Below are 20,708 nucleotides of genomic sequence, written 5' to 3' on the forward strand. Positions count from 1 at the left end.
CTACTAAACCCTATCAAAAACTCAAAATAGATATTTTCGAACTAAGCTTTCCAAGCAAGCGAATGCAGTTACTCACGACTCTATTACAATAAAAAGGGCTATAGATATGCATATACATGTAGTAGTGTTACCTTATGATATGTGGTAATGATGAAGGTGGGACACCACTGTATGAGTAACTACTATATGGAGATTCAGACATGTCTTTTGCACCAGCTTCTTGAGCAGATATGCCTACTTGGAGTTGATATGAACCCTGCAACAATAATATAAATCACTGAGAAGTTAAGGAAATAAATAACAGAACATACTGCAGTAAGGTGCTGCCATCCTATATAGAAAATACTTACCACTTAAATGCGAAAACACTTATTAGATAAAAAATAAAGTAATAGGGATAAACTTACCGTAGCATCAACCTTATGAGAGCAAAATGTCAAGCAACTGTCCTGCTCCATAAATTCCGGATGCATATATAACAAAAGGAAAGGCAAGTAGATCAACATATAGAGTCAAGTACGGGCATCTTTGGTTCAAGGCTAACTTTTCTTATGCAATGTGTGGCTTACCGCAAAAGAGTGGCTAACAAGATTAAAGCCACAAGTGTGGCAAAAGATTGTGTCTATGACACATGGGCCATATAGGTAGTTAAGTGTGTGGTAAAAACGAGTATGTACCTCAAAAAGTTGTGGCTTGCCTACGGTTAAGCGTGGCAAGTTGTGCAAAATATTACATCGGCCATATAGGTAGTTAAGTGTGTGGCAAAAAAGAGTATGTACCTCAAAAAACTGTGGCTCCAATGGTAAAGTATGGCAAGTTGTGCAAAAGATTGTGTCTATGACACATAGGCCATATAGGTAGTTATGTGTGGCAAAAACAAGTGTGTACCTCAAAAAATTGTGGCTTGCCTATGGTTAAGCATGGGAAGTTGTGACTGGGAACCAAACAACCCCTAAGATTGGAATGTAGTTTCCACTACACTGCATATTCTCTCTCTTGATTTAACCATTTTCTATTAAAAACAAAAAGATAGCGAATGAACTAAATGAAACACATTTGCGGAATCACTGGAATTTCCATAAACTACAATTTCAACCTTTACTGTTAATGTTCATCTTATAATATATTCAGTTATCTTGATGCAAATTGCACTACTAATTTGACAATTTTCCATCTGAACTTTTGGATGGGATGTGCTAATTAATTGCAAGCACTACAGCCTTCTAGATAGCAGAAGGTAAATGGGGTAGATCGTCAATATTTAACGTACAGGTGGCTAAGGTAATTTATTTAGTTGAAACATGCTTCAGGTGCTGCAAAAGGATTTTGCTTCGTCCATCCTATGGTTAAATACTACAGAAAATTTGCAGTGCATACAATAGGAACATTAAAGCTTAAAACCATGAGCGAGTTGAATTGGCACACCTCTAAGAAACTTGGGCTCATACTAACTGTAGAAGCAAACTCCACTGTATGTCCCAAATTTAAAGTTACACAGTTCTCCAGAGACGAACCAAGTAGATCAATTGGTATTTTACCCCAGAAACATTTCCCTTCAAGCTCTGACAAAATGCATCACATACATGATAGTAAATAACTGCACTTAACAACACTACAAATAATAAGTGGTTTCTGAGATTCAATGTGTTCTTTACACTTCATTTTAGAAGGCACATGTGCTAGATATACTAGCCAGTATGGGTGACTGACAATAACTATACCATAAAAGGAGATAAAATAATCTAAACTAATGGCATACATGGCGTAGTAGCCCCTTGTCAAAAACAGATAATGCAATGTTGAAGGATACTTCTCATTTGATTCTCCTAACCATAGTAAAGTCGGTAAACACAGCCAAATCTTGCTCACCTACACTTTGTTAAGTAGTTATCCATGGATTAAAGGAATGTTTGTTAACTATTTTTGGTTTCCAACGACTATAATACTAAACTTCCATGCAAGAGAAGGTCTGGTATGTTGCTGTTAGCTGTGAGATAGGTGGTTTCAAGGGTTGGATTGGTTTGGCCAAGAATATTGGGCGTGAACTAGCTTAGCATACTGGGAGATAAACATAGTTTGATCACTGGTCTTCATTCTTGTCAAGAATTGGGCATTTGAGAATACAGATGTATCTTCCACCACATGATAAGCAACAGTAACTAGCTAGTGGTAGCTCAACCTGTGTGGCACATATTTTGTGTGGCACCCATTTTGTGTATCTATCTAAATGTCTTACTTGCTACTCCCTCTGTAAACTAATATAAGAGTGTTTAGATCACGACTTTAGTGATCTATAAACGCTCTTATATTAGTCTGTGGAGGGAGTAAGTTTTAACATATTGTGTTAAACAACGGTAAGGATGCGCTTATTCTAGTAATTGTTTAGTATTTTTTCACAAAATAACAACCACAAACATACTTTGGAGAGCATTAGTCCATTAGTTCGTCGGCCATTTCCAGCCTGTGTTAACTTTCGGCCTTCTAAGGGCCCATTTATTCTTGGGCTCATTTCTAGAATTCAGTCATTTACAGTCTGTTACTGTCCTGTTCCGTTTGTGGGCCAAATTCAGCCCGTGGTTACATTCGGCCTGCTTGTGGGCCAAATGCAGAGACAGAGACAAGAGGGTTGTCTAAGAACTATAACTTTCTTCGCAGTTGCGGTTGCCGTCATTGCCTGTGCTTACATCTTTGAATCAAAGAAGAGGCACTGTGGTTAGACTGCAAGTCTCCATTTTCAGATGATTGCAATTCAGTTATGGGTTCTGATGAACAAAGTTAATCGTCCATTGAGATGTTGTGCACTCATATCTGTAACTAATCTGCTGATACAGCGATGAGGATGCAGGTATATGCTATCATCCATGTAATATTATTAAAACTGTCAATTATGCAAGTACATATTGCAAATAAGAAAGTGAAAGGGGCGTACCCCACCAGGCACCGCCCCTGCTTCCTTTCAGGTGGGCACAAAGATTGCTCCCCAAAAAATAGAAAGGCCATGAAGAAAGCAAACAAATTTATATTTCATCACAAAGAACATCAAGACATTAGTGGTGTAGTGAGAATAAAATGTATGGTTTTACCTAACTGTAGCAGGTTAAATGATCCACTAGCCAATAGCAGCAAAGTGAGATTTGAATAAATACAGCACAAATGGAACTTTGCATCAAACTTTACCTTGTAACTTCCACATTTTACCAAGCAGAGGGGGCAAGCAAAATCTTCAGTGACTGGTAAGAAAAGACCAATATAAGAAACAAAAAAACAAGAAGAGCAAAGAATCACGAACCAACCAGAAGTTTTTTACCAACAAATGTCAATAAGTGACGTAAACTGACCATAGGTAATTGCACGAATCTAACACTGGATCTTTGTCATGATCAGCATTCACAATAAAGGACTAAAAAACACGGTTGAAGCTATACGGCACTCAATCATCAATATGTACATTAGTACACTCAATCCCATGCTAAACACGTTCGTAAAATTTATTCTTCCAATTTCAATGTTACACTACCCTTCTGAAGTGCTACAGATCATATGAGGTGTGTGCTTTCTGTCTTATGCACCAGCATTTTCAGTAATTGCATCTTTTTTAACGGATCATATCTGACTTTTGCGTTTATGGTAATGACGCAGAAGTTGATTTTCAGAGCAAAAAAATGCACAATTCATAATTAATCAAATGGATATTACGGGTGTTGTAAAGAGAGAAATTTATAAGCCATTTCTTATGTTAAAAACATATCGGTACATTAAAACCATTATACTTACCATTACCGAAATTAGCTCGCCAACTTTAGTTCTAGGATCATATGCTAACCTAAAGCGTAACAGCGTAACGTTCTCCACTAGGTTACTAGCTATGGCACCACAATTAGTGTGACAAAGTAACAAGATTATCACCATCAAACAGAAGTAGCTATTATTCCAACATGTGTACCATGAAAGGGTCTTAGCAGAATATCTTTTAATAGTTCAATGCTGGTGAATCATTTATTCTGATATCTAACATATCTAGTTCAATAATTTTCACAGTCAGGTATAAGGAGAAAATGTGAACACCTAGAAAAAATGTCAAACACATGATACAAACAAGTGTGAGTGGAAGTGTGGAACTAAAAAACACATGAACGCAAATGTTTGTGTAAGGTATAACCTTCGGTCTTTTGCATAGTGTTGTTGTAGTACTTGAAGTTGCAAAGCACATTACCAGCTCCCAACTTGTGTGGGAAACAAAAAAAATCTGCTCAATTGGTCACATTGAAACGCAAATGCATTTGTAGAGATGAAAGTAAAAGCAAATAGTCACACTAAGACCTGGCCAGACAACAGGTGCTTCGGTTATGCTAACGTCACACAAGAGCACAACAAACCTGAGCCGGTAGCCAAAACCTCACCACTAGGCACTAACATAAATTTGATATACTGACTCCATTCCTTTACCTGCCCTTTCAGACATCTAAATCAATATAGAAGGTACCAATACATGTTTGTGGAATCCACACAATTTGAACCATCCATCCAACTTTCACCGAATGATTCAGAATTTTAGTTGGAATTTCTTAGATTCGGCTTTAATTGCACAATAATCCTCTTAATAAACCTCCATCTTATTTATTTTCCTCCTACCTTAATTGTAAGTTAAATCCTAACCCCTCCTCTGATTTCTCTTGTGTGCACCCACTCACTCTGCGCCTCTTCTCTCAACAACGATTTATGGGCAAGGTGACATATTTCACCCCTCTTCTCCCCACGCACACATGCTCACTTCCCTCCCGATATCTGCCACCTTTGCGGCTCACCTACCAATCGCCCCCCACCGTGCTATCTATTGTGTGGCGCTGAGAACTTCTTTGTGTTTGCAATATGTTCATTTCATTCTGCATTATGTCCCTATGAACAATGCCATCACTTTCTTCAACTATATATCAGGAAAGCCACTGAAAGTAATATAATGATCTGAAGGTATTTTCTACGGAAAATCTAGAACTATTATTTGAACATGATAAATCAGTATATATTTGTGTATATTATCACCCAATTTAAAAGATAGACTCCATGCATTCTAAAACAACACCTAACAATGAACAGATTCATCTTAGCCTGCTCAACTGTCACAGATGTCCAGTTCTCATGCTCAACTATGAAACTAAACATTTACCAGTCTGTCCATGTTAGTGTTGCCACATTTGGTACATGCCATCCACACACACATGAAATGTTCTCACCAAGCAGCAAGCTCAGCTGCGCTGACTGCAAAACAGTGGCCATCTACTAAAACCTATCAAAAACTCAAAATAGATATCTTCGAACTAAGCTTTCCAAGCAAGCGAATGCAGTTACTCATGACTCTACTACAATAAATAGGGCTATAGATATGCATATACATGTAGTAGTGTTACCTTATGATATGTGGTAATGATGAAGGTGGCACACCACTGTATGAGTAACTACTATATGGAGATTCAGACATGTCTTTTGCACCAGCTTGTTGAGCAGATATGCCTACTTGGAGTTGATATGAACCCTGCAACAATAATACAAATCTCAGAGAAGTAAGGAAGTAAATAATAGAACATACTGCAGTAAGGTGCTGCCATCCTATATAGAAAATACTTACCACTTAAATGCAGAAACAATTATTAGATAAAAAATAAAGTAATAGGGATAAACTTACCGTAGCATCAACCTTATGAGAGCAAAATGTCAAGCAACTGTCTGCTCCATAAATTTCGGCTGCATATATAACAAAAGGAAAGGCAAGTAGATCAACATATAGAGTCAAGTACGGGCATCTTTGGTTCAAGGCTAACTTTGCTTATGCAATGTGTGGCTTACTGCAAAAGTGTGGCTAACAAAATTAAAGCCACAAGTGTGGCAAAATATTGTGTCTATGACACATGGGCCATATAGGTAGTTAAGTGTGTGGTAAAAAACGAGTATGTACCTCAAAATATTGTGGCTTGCCTACGGTTAAGCATGGCAAGTTGTGCAAAATATTGTGTCTATGACACATGGGCCATGTAGGTAGTTAAGTGTGTGGCAAAAAAAGAGTATGTACCTCAAAAAACTGTGGCTCCTATGGTTAAGTATGGCAAGTTGTGCAAAAGATTGTGTCTATGACACATAGGCCATATAGGTAGTTATGTGTGGCAAAAAACAAGTATGTACCTCAAAAAATTGTGGCTTGCCTATGGTTAAGCATCGCAAGTTGTGACTGGGAACCAAACAACCCGTAAGATTGGAAAGTAGTTTCCACTACACTTCATATTCTCTCTCTTGATTTAACAATTTTCTATTAAAAACAAAAAAGATAGCGAATGAACTAAATGAAACACATTTGCAGAATCACTGGAATTTCCATAAACTACAATTTAAACCTTTACTATTAATGTTCATCTTATAATATGTTCAGTTATCTTGATGCAAATTGCACTACTAATTTGACAATTTTCCATCTGAACTTTTGGATGGGATGTGCTAATTAATTGCAAGCACTACACCCTTCTAGATAGCAGAAGGTACATGGGGTAGATCATCAATATTTAACGTACAGGTGGCTAAGGTAATTTATTTAGTTGAAACATGCTTCAGGTGCTGCAAAAGGATTTTGCTTCGTCCATCCTATGGTTAAATACTACAGAAAATTTGCAGTGCATACAATAGGAACATTAAAGCTTAAAACCATGAGCAAGTTGAACTGGCATACCTCTAAGAAACTTGGACTCATACTAACTGCAGAAGCCAACTCCACTGTATGTCCCAAATTTAAAGTTACACAGTTCTCCAAAGACGAACCAAGTAGATCCATTGGTATTTTACCCCAGAAACATTTCCCTTCAAGCTCTGACAAAATGCATCACATACATGATAGTAAATAACTACACTCAACAACACTACAAATCATAAGTGGTTTCTGAGATTCAATGTGTTCTTTACACTTCATTTCAGAAGGCACATGTGCTAGCTATACTAGCCAGTATGGGTGACTGACAATAACTATACCATAAAAGGAGATAAAATAATCTAAACTAATGGCATACATGGCCTAGTAGCCCCTTGTCAAAAACAGATAATGCAATGTTTAAGGATACTTTTCATTTGATTCTCCTAACCACACTAAAGGCGGTAAACACATCTAGATGTTGCTCACCTACACTTTGTTAAGTAGTTATCCATGGATTAAAGGAATGTTTGTTAACTATTTTTGGTTTCCAACGACTGTAATACTAATCTTCCATGCAAGAGAAGGTCTGGTAAGTTGCTGTTAGCTGTGAGATAGGTGGTTGCAAGGGTTGGATTGGTTTGGCCAAGAATATTGGGCATGAACTAGCTTAGCATACTAGGAGATAAACATAGTTTTATCACTGGTCTTCATTCTTGTCAAGAATTGGGCATTTGAGAATACAATTTTATCTTCCATCACATGATAAGCAACATTAACTGGCTAGTGGTAGCTGAACCTGTGTGGCACATATTTTGTGTGGCACCCATTTTGTGTGGCTATCTAAATGTCTTACTTGCTACCACCTCTGTAAACTAATATAAGAGTGTTTAGATCACTACTTTAGTGATTTATAAACGCTCTTATATTAGTTTACGGAGGGAGTAAGTTTTAACATATTGTGTTAAACAACGGTAAGCATGCGCTTATTCTAGTAACTGTTTAGTATTTTTTTCACAAAATAACAACCACAAACTTACTTTGGAGAGCAGGGCCTTCCACATGGTCCACAAGATTTTCACCAAGATTTTCCCCAACTTTCCCTTCCGAAACTAAAAAGGGAACCAAATGTGATGGTGGTGAATAAATGTAAAACCATAAGCATCACATATGAAGCACATCATACCACAACTGATAACGATAATGTTAAGGTTGCAAGGTCGGGAGGTTGATAAATTCTTGATGTCTGGGGTTATGAATGTAGCGTTGGTGCGACCTTTATTACCAAATTCACTAAAAGTTGTAAGCAAACAAGCCCGACTGAATCGATATATCGGAGAATGCTGCAAAACATTATGCATTAGTGAGATAAGAGATCATTTGGTACAAAATGTTGCATGTGTGGAACTAAAAAAGGCAGACTTACCCCTTCAAGCGAAATATTACTGGTAGGTGTAGCCAACAGAACATAAAGAGGAAAGATATTCTGTTCTGGCAACTCAGTATTTGTACTTCGAGATAGTGATATAGTTATCTGAATCCTACATCCATAGCACAAACACTTATCAGTATTTACATGATGACTAGACAATTAAATCCAAAAGTGGCTAGTACATAGTTTAACAGACATTGCACCTGAGAACTTAATCACTTGGGCCTTGTTTGGCCAAGCTACCGTTTCAGCTTCTACTAGGGTGCATAGATAAAAGAGGCACGCTTAAGCGCGCCTAGGCTCTAAGCGTTGGCAAAACGCATTGCGCATAACTACGCTTAATCTGTGCATAACTACATATAAGCATGCACTTTGGTCAATAAAGCGCAAGGCGGTGGCAAAACGCACAATTAACGCCTAGCGCTTTTTTGAACTATGCGAGGGTGTGTTTGGTTTGGGGGCATGGGGTGGAATGTCACGGGTTGGTTCTGCACCTGACACTGGTTCTTGTGTCTGGTTTGAGAAGAAACTGGAATGGAGTGATTCCCCACAAGTGGATATACCTCTCCGATGCCAAACCAACAGATTTCTCCAAATCGGTGGAATCACATGGTTCCTCGTCTATTAGCGATAAAAATACAAATAAAATGAGCTTATCTCACTGCCATGTCTCTCGCACCCTCGTACCTCACCCCCTTGATCTGTGGAGGAGCACCATCCAAGGCCACAGCAGCAGGCCGCGGTCATTCTCCGGTGGGAGGAGGCACAAGCCGCTGAGAATCTCGAACGGAGCCTGAGGCCACCATCGCTCTTAGATTCCTACACAGGGAGCTGAGGCGGGCCTAGGAGTGGTGCTTGCCATCACAGGCGACTATCAAAACTCTCTTGACGGCGTACCAGAGCGGGACGGTGGTGGTTTCGAGCTGTTGGGCTGACGAATTTGTCGAGGGCCATGAGAAAAGCTAGCGGATTGTTAAAGCCCGGGCACACCGTAAACTAAAGTACTTCACTTTGCTCTACGAAGAACCATACTTTTTTTTGCGAATACCAAGAGCCATATTTGAATAAACATCATGTGTATAGTACACACACTAAAGTTCCATAGATCACAAATGTACCAAATGTGTAATACAATATATAGTACCACCTCTGTTTCAAATACCAGGCTTATTAAGTTTCAGTAGATTAAACATTTGCCCAGGAATTAAACTATTACTATGTAACAATTGTGATACAAAAACATAACCACAAATTTGTGCTTTAGAAGATGAGTCTAATGATATCAATTTCAGTCCACAAAATTGTACTTTAGAAGATGGGTCTAATGTAATGCTCATGCTAGGACCACACTGTGCGTGAGTGTGTGACCCCTCCGACATGACCTGTCTGGAAAAATATACTAACCCTAACACAGAGCGCCTCACTCATGTGCATCTCATGTAGGAAAACCCCCGGCAAGATCCCAGTCATGCCATGTCACGGCCAGCATGCCGTTCTTTTGCCTGCCATACCCCGGTTCGATTGGACTAAAATTGATCCGATTTGCCAAATTAAGGGAGGAAGATGCATGATTTGCAAGGTGGCATGCCTAAGTGTTTCCACTTGCCAAGTTTATCGACATCTGATGCATTTCTTTTCTACTTTTTATGATCATGTATGTGCTAACTGTTGCATAGCCAACCTAGGCAATGGCATTCGGAAGGGAAATTATCAATCCAATTAGTTTCCAAATGACTAAATAAGCATTAATAATAATAATAAATCATACTACGTTCTTCAAATTATTGGGTGGAGTAGGATCTACTACTGTGTTCAAAGCATTTCCAATTTGATTCAACTCTAATCGTAACAACCTTATGTACGCGGTTCCAAGAGAGCTAAAGGAATCAACAAAGTACATAATAGTGAAGTCTCTGCAATTCGCAAATAAAAAATTGTGAAGTGTCCGCTATGTAAAAAAGAAAATACGTTTTGAAACAGGACAGTCCTTTCTTTTTCTCGACATATCGGATTTGGATCACAACAATTCTGAGTGTCAGCATGTTCTGCAGTAGAGTCAAAGTGTGTACCTCTTTTTTCGGCTTGCATGTATCTTGTAATGAAGGCATCTTTGCAGAAAAGCTAGCTGTAAAAGTCAGTGAGAGATCATTGGTATCTCAAATCACTTGCACATGATGGTTATGTGATAAACACATGTGATTCATGTCAAAAGAAGCTGCAAAATTAAGATGGAACTTACATTTCTAATGGCTCGCCGCTGAATGATATTGTATAGCTCAACTGGCTTGCAGTACAACGCGAAACTTTCTTCAGCAGCAAGCTGCTCATCTGGAGATAATCGAGCTCTCAGCTGTTGCTGGCGCATCTGGTCTGCAGACTGAGGGTAACTGAATTCACACCCAGCGTCCCTGCATGTATGCAGCACCAACATCAAAAGAAGAAGATACATTCATCTCATCTCACTATTAAGATCAAGAAAACCATCTACCATATACACATGAGCGCATATCTGCAAAGCAGCTGAACAGTTACAGAACAACTATATAAGCTACTTTTCAGAATCTGGATACAACCAAGGTGGGCCACACAGATTTCCAGTGATTAATTCTTAGAAATAAAAATGGCCAATTACTAGTTTCCAGGTGCAACCAGCCAGGGATGAGTCAATAGACAATACTCATTTATTAATTTCCAAATGCAACCAAGGTAAGCTCTGAATATATCACACATTAATTCTTGGAAGTAGCCACTTACAGTGAAAAGAACTTCACTATCCCACAAAGCATCCGACACACACAGAGACCACAGTGCAGTATCCAACTGCGATTCTAACATTGTACCTAAATTTTTTTTCTCCTGGGTTGCCCACACAGACATGACCAGAAGCTGCGGGCGGACTTCGAAAACATCGCCTTCAAGGAGGGCGAGCCCGTGGACGACTTCGCATGCGGATCTCCAGCCTTGCGTCACAGCTCCACGCGCTCGGCGACACCATGGACAACGCGAGAGTCGTGTGGAAATTTCTCCGCCTCGTGCCACCTCGCTTCGCTCAGGTGGTGGTCTCCATCGAGACTTTGCTTGACCTGAGCGAGCTCTCCATCAAGGAGCTCACGAGCTGGTTGCGGGTGGTCGAGGACCGCCTTGATGACGGTCACGAGAGCTTCGGCGGCGGACAACTCCTATTCTCGAAGAAGTGGGAGGCGAGGAAGCGTCAAGGACGTGGTGGAGGTAGGCCTTTTTCACTCTTCTGACCTTATGAGGAAACTTTAGCACAAAATGAACTCCACACAAAACACTTTCAAAATCTGACCCTTTTCAGAAACGCCAAAGGCCGTGGCGTTGCTGCACTATATGAAAACGCCGAACTAGCTAGCGTTGCTGGCCTGATCGAGATGCTACGTGACAGGGCTAAAACGCCAAAGTTTGTTGCGTTGTTGGAAACGCCAAGGGGGTGGGCGTTGCTGCCCAAGCATGCAACGCCAAGGATGGTTGGCGTTTCACCTAGCTTTTCATATTTTTCATTTATTTATGAAGTGAAGCAACGCTAACTAGTTTGACGTTTCCAAATAAAAAAGAAACGCCACGGCTTGTGGCGTTACCAAAAGGGTCAAATTGTGAAATAATTTTGTATGAAGTTCATTTTGTACTAAATTTTTCTGAAAGGGTCAAAATAGTGAAACAAGCCGTGGAGGTACCCCGAGCAGCGGAGGCGGCACCGGTAGAGGTGGCGGTCGCACCCAGGGCGGAGCCTGACAAGGTGTCGGCAACAACGACCGAGACAAGTGTCGATATTGCAGCATCAAGGGCCACTGGGCACGTGAATGCCGCAAGAGGATAGCTGACGAGGATGTTGTAGTCTCGTCAAATCTCGTGGAGCCTGAAGAGGACGGTGGGCCAGCAATGATGATGGCTTGCATTGAGACCATGCAGGAGGGCCCAGCGCCTCCGGAGACCATAGTCTCGACAAGCATTGAAGCCGTGCAGAAGGGCACAGCACCAGGCACGGAGCTCTTCAAGTAATCCCCTCCGGACATCGGTAGCGCTCTCCCCGACAACAACGTTCTCGGGAGACTACGATTGGGCGGAGACGAAGACCCGGGTGTGGGGGAGCCGCACCCTGGCAACCACGCCCCCTGCGACGCTGGTCAAGCCCATGCAAGTTGGCACGGCAAAGGCATACCCGACATCCTCGGGACCCGACAAGCCCGTGTCAGGAGGCACGGCAACAACGCATCTGGTGGGCCACGCCCCAACCATGATGTTGGCGACCAGTGAGCCCGTGTGAGAGGCACGACACTCTCAGGTAGCCACACCCCGACAACCAGGTTCTCGAGGTTCTACAAGCCCGTGTGGGCGACACGGCACTCTTCGACAAGCCTCAACTGGGAGACAATGAAGAGACGGTCATGGGGCGACAAGGCCTCGACCGTGACTATGGCGACAAACGAGGTCGTGCAGGAGGCGCGACGCTCTCTAGTAGGCCATGCCGCGACCCCGACGTGCTCGGGGTCCATCGAGTCCGTGTGGGAGGCACGACACTCGGGGTCCATTGAGTCTATGCGGGAGGCACAACTCACGACCGTCGGGGGAGACCCGACAAGCAAGTCTGATGGAAAGAGCGTAGCACCCTGAGAGGAGCTACTCCAGTTAGTGTGACGTCCAGCACATCAACCCCGGGAAGGGAGTTCCCGGGCAGTGCGACATCCGACACAACGACCCCAGGAAGGGAGTTCCCGGGTAGTGTGATGTCGAACAAGTCATCCCCGGGAAGGGAGTTCCCGGGTAACATGATGTACGACACGACGCCCCTGGGAAGGGAGTTTCCGGGCAGTGTGACGTCAGGAACTACGATCCCAACAATAGATACAACCATGGTGGGCCACACAGATTTCGAGTGATAAATTCTTAGAAATAAAAATGGCCAATTACTAGTTTCCAACCAGGGATGAGTCAATAGCTAATACTCATTTATTAATTTCCAAATGCAATCAAGGTAAGCTCTGAACATTGTACCTTTTTTTTTCTCCTGGGTTGCCCACACAGACATGACCAGGCAAATTCGACACAACTCAAGTAACAAGTTGCACGAGTATAGCATAAGCACAGCAGCAACAAAATAAGTTAGGGGGGAGAGGCGTACGCTGCGTCCCAGTCAGGTAAAGGTAGGCCAGGCATCCTCCTCGCTGCCGCCGAGCGCCTCAGGGTCGCGGACGGGCAGATTTAACAAGGGGCATCAACCGGCGGGGACTGGTCTAGATGGTGCGCCGGCACACCAGAAATTTGTAGAGGTTAAAATTAGTTAGGGCTTGATTTGAGTGATAATAATCACTAGATGACAGAAATCGCGGTCATACCTCAAAGACCGATGTCGAAGCTCGCAGACGGGGTGGAGAGAGCAGGGACGGCGATGGCGGCGGCGTCGAGGCGCGTCAGTGGCGGCGGCGTTCCGGTCGTGAGGCGTCGGCGACGGCCCGGCGGCGGAGAGAGATTTAGAGCCGCATTGGGCCGGAAGGGAGCACCAGACGAAGAAGAAATTAGGTTTTCCTTTTCCTCTTTAATTTGTCAACTACCTCCGAGCCTCCGCATCGATTTGAGACTTTGAGCCGTCCGATCATAATGGTGAACGTATCGTAAGCATTTTCTTTTCCGAACCTCCACGTCGATTCGAGACTTTGATCCGTCCGATCATAATTGTGGATGCATCAGAAGGATCTGCTTTTTCGAGCCTCCACGTCGATGTGAGAATTTGAGCCGTCCGATCGTAATCGTGAACGTACCAGAAGCATCTGTTTTTTCGCAAGGCGTTTCTTTCCTTATTCGCGTCATTTCACATTAGACGTTAGCTGACTGGCCCAACTTATCATCGTTATTACTCTACAAATTGATCCAGAGGCCCTATAGTGAACCAGTCCAACACGCCGTGGGCCTCACACTACATAACCGCAGAGTGACACAGCCCTGTGACTGCTTCTAAGATTCTCCCGGCCCAACGAGCGCAACGGCGATGTTTCCGCACCGAACCGCATCATCTGCTAGCAGTGTTGTATCCATGGTAATGGGGCTCCTAGTTCATACGTTTACTTCCTTCTTCTGCCGCCATTAATGCAAGATGGTAGTGGATGTGCCGTGTGCGTTAACGATACCTTTTGATTTGCTTCATCTATCTATATAGCCTTTTGGTCATCCTATAATAGTTTTGTGTTTGTTTTTTCCTCCTATCAATCCGCAATGCCTTGTCTTTCATCCACCGCCACCTGAAGTGGAGATGTGACAACATCTATAGGTGGCAAGATCCACACACGTGGGCGACGTTCTCACAAAGGCGTCACTGCACCGCGCGTTCCACATTCCATCACTGGCAGCTAAGCATTGAGGGTCGAGGCCAACACGACACACATCGATGAGGGGATGGTGTTCATCCTCTGGATCCACCGGAGCCCACCCACCTTGTTCATTGTCTTGCCTGACCCGATGCTTGCCCGCGAATATGCAGAACTTGTGTATGTTGATAGTATGAGAAAACATAGGCAGGCAAATGCACACATCCACGTACACAGAAGACGACATGATGTGATCACATGAGCAGAACAAAAGGGGATGCTCGGCCCCAAAAAAAGGATAGCTACCTGCTCGGTGGTAGGATGATATCTGAACCCTTGGCTTCCCAAAGATGCACATCCTCTTGAATGGTTAGGATCAGGTGCCTCACAAAGGGCGCTTGTCATGAAAGTTGTACTTGTTCCTGTGCTTGCAAAGCTAGCAGGCCGTGAGCACCACGATGGAGGCGCTTACCTTGCAAAGGACATCCGACGTCTGGTGAAGGGAGCCCGCCCACCACAGCTTGAAGGGGGAAGTCTTGGCTAGGCACAACAATAGTGGATTTGCACCATGAGAAGACTTCGTGTCATAGCTACCTGGAGAAAGAGCATCCAACCAACAGAGGTTGCATGCTCTCTAGCTCATGGTCCCAAAGGGCACAGTAGTCCGCACACGGCACACCTCGTCGAGCCAGGCGGTCGGCCGTCCAACACCTATTCTGGAAGGAGAGCCAGAGGAAAATCTTGATGTGCAAGCAGTGTGCAACAACACCCATGTTTTCCAGGTGAGACGTCGGTGGGGATTCGCGACAGAGCTCAAGAAAAGTGCCGCATCACAAGACTTGGTGGCGTATTGACCAGAATCCATCCACCGGCGGCAGAGCTCTGTGTGTGTGAGAAAGAGAGAGTGAGGAAGGCCGAAGATGGTGTCATAGGTCGGACCATGGCCGCAGTACCAAGGTCACCGTGAATGCCTTCGAATCACTAACAACAATGCAAGCCCACGTGGAAAAAGCAGAGCTTCCTCCGTTTCTTTTTAGTCTGCATATAAGATTTGGTCAAAATAAAACTTTTAAAGTTTGAATAATTTTATAGAAAAACATATCAACATCTACAATACTAAAGTTATATGTTATGAAAAGTAATTTCATCATGCATCAAATAATATCGATTTCATAGCGTTAGTGTTGATATCTTTTCCTACAAAGCCAGTCAAACTTTACAGAGTTTGAGTTTGATCAAATCTTATATGTAAACTAAAAAGAAACGGGGGGAGTAAGTGAGAAGAGTGTGATCTCAGGGTTTGACATCCCACCGATCCAGTGATCGGTCCGGGACCAAAAGGAGCTCCCGTCCCCAACAGGCCACAAAGTGGAGGCGCGGAAGATGGGACCAAGACCGGAGTCGAAACCTGGCGATGCCAAGCTTGAGAAGGATACACTGCCGGCCCCTTAAGATTGTGGATGATGCTAAGGAATTGCTAAATTACGTATACATCTTTGCATTCACTGTGCAACCTTACCTGAGCTAATAACTCAACCACATCAGATGAACAGTAAAACGAAAACATAGTGGCATTCGTGAGTTTGAGGCCTGGCTTATAAATTATATAGTTTCTTGTCGACGTTGCCATGAAACTTCAAGATGGCCGAGTTGGTCTAAGGCGCCAGTTTTAGGTACTGGTCCGAAAGGGCGTGGGTTCAAATCCCACTGTTGACATACTTTTGTTTTTTTCTTGATTTTCTTGTTTGAATAGTCCATCCGTCTTTTATCTTTTTTTCTAGGGCATCCCTCTTGTATCTGAAATACGTCCCCACAGGTGCTGGACACACGGTCAAATGGAGTAGCTTAGCTTATAGGGTATGACGCGAACAAACCAAAGTCTGTGTGTTGCACTGATAAACAAATCAGAGTCCAATGGAGTTGCGTATACTCTTGATTAATTTGCATTCTTTCTATACATAAAAATGCAGGCTACGTTAGTTCACGTTGAGATGAGATCGGCAGACAAAAAATAATAATCCAGACTGCACCATAAAGCATCTGAACCCAATGTGTAGAGAAACATTACACATGGACTCCAATTAACAAGCCACAGGTTCACGTGCCAACAAGCTGTCAGCGGAAAAACAAATCACAAATTAGAAATGCATCAGCTCCCAAGTCCCAAACAGTTTCCAGGAGCGCATCGTGCTGAATTCCCAGAATTACTTTCAGTAGTACAAGTTTTTCTTTTCGAGGGGATTACAGTAGTACAAGTGAGCTAGAGTGCTCCGTGAAATTAGAAACTAAGAGCATGCGAACTTGGCGAGCTCGCCAGGAAAGGGAGGGTCCGGATCTCGGGGGAGAGGGGGTGAGGAAGAGAGGCAAGGGCCATTGCAGCATTGCCACTGGACTGGAGGTGACGATGGGAAGGAAAGCTGTGAAGGTAGGGTTGGCTCGAGGTTGGAGAAGGGAACACAGTACCACATCATCTTCAATATTGGCTTAGAAAAAATACTGAAATCTTCTATATCTAAATAATTAGCCACGCTAAACTATTTTACTTATAACATGTAAGTATGTCACCTCAGCATGCAACATACATGGACAAGACCAATATCATCGTGCAAACATGCATGGGATTTTTTTATTATATTAAGCTATTTATATTTAATAAATATTTTACAAGCATATAATAATCAAACACAATAAAGCTTACGTAACAACATACGGTGTATCATCTAGTTTCGATGTGGCTGCCGCCATTAAGGTTTCTCTTTTCCTTATTCTCTTTTTCTAAGCACACTATCTGATTTTGTCTATGTCATACTCAAACAGAGTGCATCGGATCAGATCGTGAGCACTAAAATAAACACAGGAAACTCCTCGACAGTGGGACTTTGAGCTCACCAAGCGAGATTGGTCGGGCCGGCGACGACGTCGGGGCGACGCGGGGAGGTGACGGCGTCGGGACGGTGACGGTGCGCCGCAACGGCATCGGGGCGGTGCGGGGTGCGGGCGGCGACGGGAGCGACGACGGCGTCGGGGCGGCGCGGGGAGGTGACGGCGACGGCGTCTGGACGGTGACGGCGCGGGGTGGCGCACGGCGACGGCGTCGGGGCGGCATTGGGTGGTGACGGCGCGGGGCGCGGGCGGCGACGGGGGCGGCCACGGCGTCGTCGGGGCGAGCTCGCGCAGCCTGGCGCCGTCGTCGGGACGGGGCAACTGCAGAGATGAAACTAAAAAATTTGGTAAGTGTTGCTTATATACATTGAGCATTGGTCCCGGTTCGTGGCACCAACCGGGACAAATGCCCCCCTTTAGTCCCGGCGGTTGGTGCCATCGACCGGGACTAAAGTTCTCTTTTCAGCAGCCCAAAGGGCGGGAAGCAGAGGCCTTTGGTCCCGGTTGGTGGCACCAATCGGGACTAAAAGGGGGGAATTGGTCCCGGTTGGTGCCACGAACCGGGACCAATGCCCTCCTTTTAGTCCCGGTTGGTGCCACCAACCGGGACCAAAGGCCCTATGCTGCCCGCGTCGCGGCCAAAGTTTAGTCCCACCTCGCTAGTTGAGAGAGCTCGAGATTGGTTCATAAGCGCTGTTGCGCCCACCCTCTCGAGCTCCTCTCAACTGCAGGCTTTCGGGCCTAACATGTCACTGTGTTCATGTGGGCCTACTGGGCCTGCTGCGGGCCTGAATCCTGGCCCATGATTGGGTTTCTAGTCGTATTCAGGCCGTGGTGGCCCAGGAGGTGGTACTTTTTTTTCTTTATTAATTTTATTTTGTTTCTACTTACTCTTCCTATTTTTATTTATTTTATTAAAGTTTATTTATTTTACTGTATTAAAGTTTATTTCGTTTCTACTTATTTATTAAAGTTTATTTTGTTTCTACTTATTTATTTTATTTTGTTTCTACTTATTTATTTTCTTTTCTTTTTTGCCTTTTTATTTATTTTATGAAAATTCTTTTTGCTTTTAATGTGTTGAACATAAAATACTTTCATAATTTTAGTTGCATAAATTTTATATAATTTTAGTTTCAATAATACTAGAGGTTTATAAAAGCTTTTTGGTTGATTCCTTTAGCTATTAGAGTTTCATTAAAGTTTTCTAGTTCATTCTTTTTCTATTAGAGTTTCATTAAAGTTTTCTAGTTCATTCTTTTAGTTTACTATTTTTGCTATTAGAGTTTCATAAAAGTTTTCCAGTTCATTCCTTTTTATATTAGTTCATTCTTTGAGCTAAATGAGCCTGAAATTGAAAAGCATTTCAAATGAACTCGAAAAAGGTTGAAAGTTGGCATGGCATCATCATTTCACCCACATAGCATGTGCTAAAAAGTTGAGAGGGTTTCAGCAAAAACTGAATGCACTTCTTGTACAAAACGGACTATTTATTTCGAGGTATCAGGGTTTCGGACGAAAACTTGTCTGTTACAACAGCCATTTCATTTCTTCACATGTAATTGCAGTGATATTCTAGATCAAAGGCATCATCATAATAGTCGTGGAGAGAAAGTATTCACTTTTTCTTCGCTTTTGTCCTTTGCTTATTGTGCCGTCACCATGGATAATCTTCATCGTTTAACAGGGTGCTTGGGTCAGCCTTGACTTTGAAGGGAGGAATTTCATGAAACTTTTCATAATCTTCGGATATGTCTGTCTTGCCCTCCACTCCCACGATGTCTCTTTTTCCTGAAAGAACTATGTGGCGCTTTGGCTCATTGTATGATGTGTTCGCTTCCTTATCTTTTCTTTTTCTCGGTTTGGTAGACATGTCCTTCACATAGAAAACATGTGCAACATCATTGGCTAGGACGAACAGTTCGTCTGTATATCCAAGATTGTTCAGATCCACTATTGTCATTCTATACTATGGGTCTACCTGTACCTTGCCTCCTGACAGACTAACCCATTTGCACTTAAACTAAGGGACCTTAAAATCATATCCGTAGTCAAGTTCTCATATGTCCACTATGTAACCATAATATGTGTCCTTTCCCCTCTTGTTTACTGCATCAAAGCGGACACCGCTGTTTTGGTTGGTGCTCTTTTGATCTTTGGCGATCGTGTAAAATGTATTCTCATTTATCTCGTATCCTTTGTAAGTCAATACAGTCGAAGATGGTCCCCTGGACAACGAGTACAGCTCATCACAAACAGTGTTGTCACCTCTGAGACGTGTTTCCATCCAACTGCCGAAAGTCCTGATGTGTTCATATGTAATCCAATCGTCACACTGCTCTGGGTGTTTGGAGCGCAGACTGTTCTTGTGTTCATCGACATACGGGGTCACCAAGTTAGAGTTCTGTAGAACTGTGTACTGTGCTTGAGACCAAGAATGCCCGTCTCTGCATATTATTGAGTTCCCTCCAAGCGTGCCTTTCTAGTCAGTCTCCCCTCATACCACGATTTAGGGAGACCAATCTTATTAAGGCCAGGAATGAAGTCAACACAAAATACAATGACATCCTCTGTTTGATGGCCCATGGAGATGCTTCCTTCTGGCCTAGCGCGGTTACGGACATATTTCTTTAGGACTCCCATAAACCTCTCAAAGGGGAACATATTGTGTAGAAATATGGGGCCCAGAATGACAATCTCGTCGACTAGATGAACTAGGACGTGCATCATGATATTGAAGAAGGATGGTGGGAACACTAGCTCGAAACTGACAAGACATTGCACCACATCACTCCTTAGCCTTGGTATGATTTCTGGATTGATCACCTTCTGAGAGATTGCATTGAGGAATGCACATAGCTTCACAATGGCTAATCGGACGTTTTCCGGTAGGAGCCCCCTCAATGCAACCGGAAGCAGTTGCGTCATAATCACGTGGTAGTCATGAGACTTTAGGTTCTGGAACTTTTTCTCTGGCATATTTATTATTCCCTTTGTATCTGACGAGAAGCCAGACGGGACCTTCATACTGAGCAGGCATTCAAAGAAGATTTCCTTCTCTTCTTTGGTAAGAGTGTAGCTGGCAAGACCTTCATACTGCTTTGGAGGCATGCCGTCTTTTTCGTGCAAATGTTGCAGGTCCTCCCGTGCCTCCGGTGTATCTTTTGTCTTGCCATACACGCCCAAGAAGCCTAGCAGGTTCACGCAAAGGTTATTCGTCACGTGCATCACATCGATTGAAGAGCGGACCTCTAGGTCTTTCCAGTAGGGTAGGTCCCAAAATATAGATTTCTTCTTCCACATGGTGCGCGTCCCTCAGCGTCATTTGGAACAGATAGTATGTCGGCACCCTTTTCAAAGATTACGTGTAAATCATTGACCATAGCAAGTACGTGATCACCGGTAT

The 20,708-nt window shown here is 43.1% G+C and overlaps 1 non-coding gene across 1 annotated transcript; it reads left to right on the plus strand.

Annotated features, from left to right (window-relative positions):
* The first annotated feature begins 16,054 nt into the window (after nt 1-16,054).
* TRNAL-UAG (transfer RNA leucine (anticodon UAG)) lies at nt 16,055-16,135 on the plus strand. The gene has a single exon. It is a non-coding gene; the product is annotated as a tRNA-Leu (tRNA).
* Nucleotides 16,136-20,708: the final 4,573 nt, after the last annotated feature.

The sequence above is a fragment of the Triticum aestivum genome, chromosome 3B, assembly GCF_018294505.1.
Source record: "Triticum aestivum cultivar Chinese Spring chromosome 3B, IWGSC CS RefSeq v2.1, whole genome shotgun sequence".
Taxonomy (NCBI): domain Eukaryota; kingdom Viridiplantae; phylum Streptophyta; class Magnoliopsida; order Poales; family Poaceae; genus Triticum; species Triticum aestivum.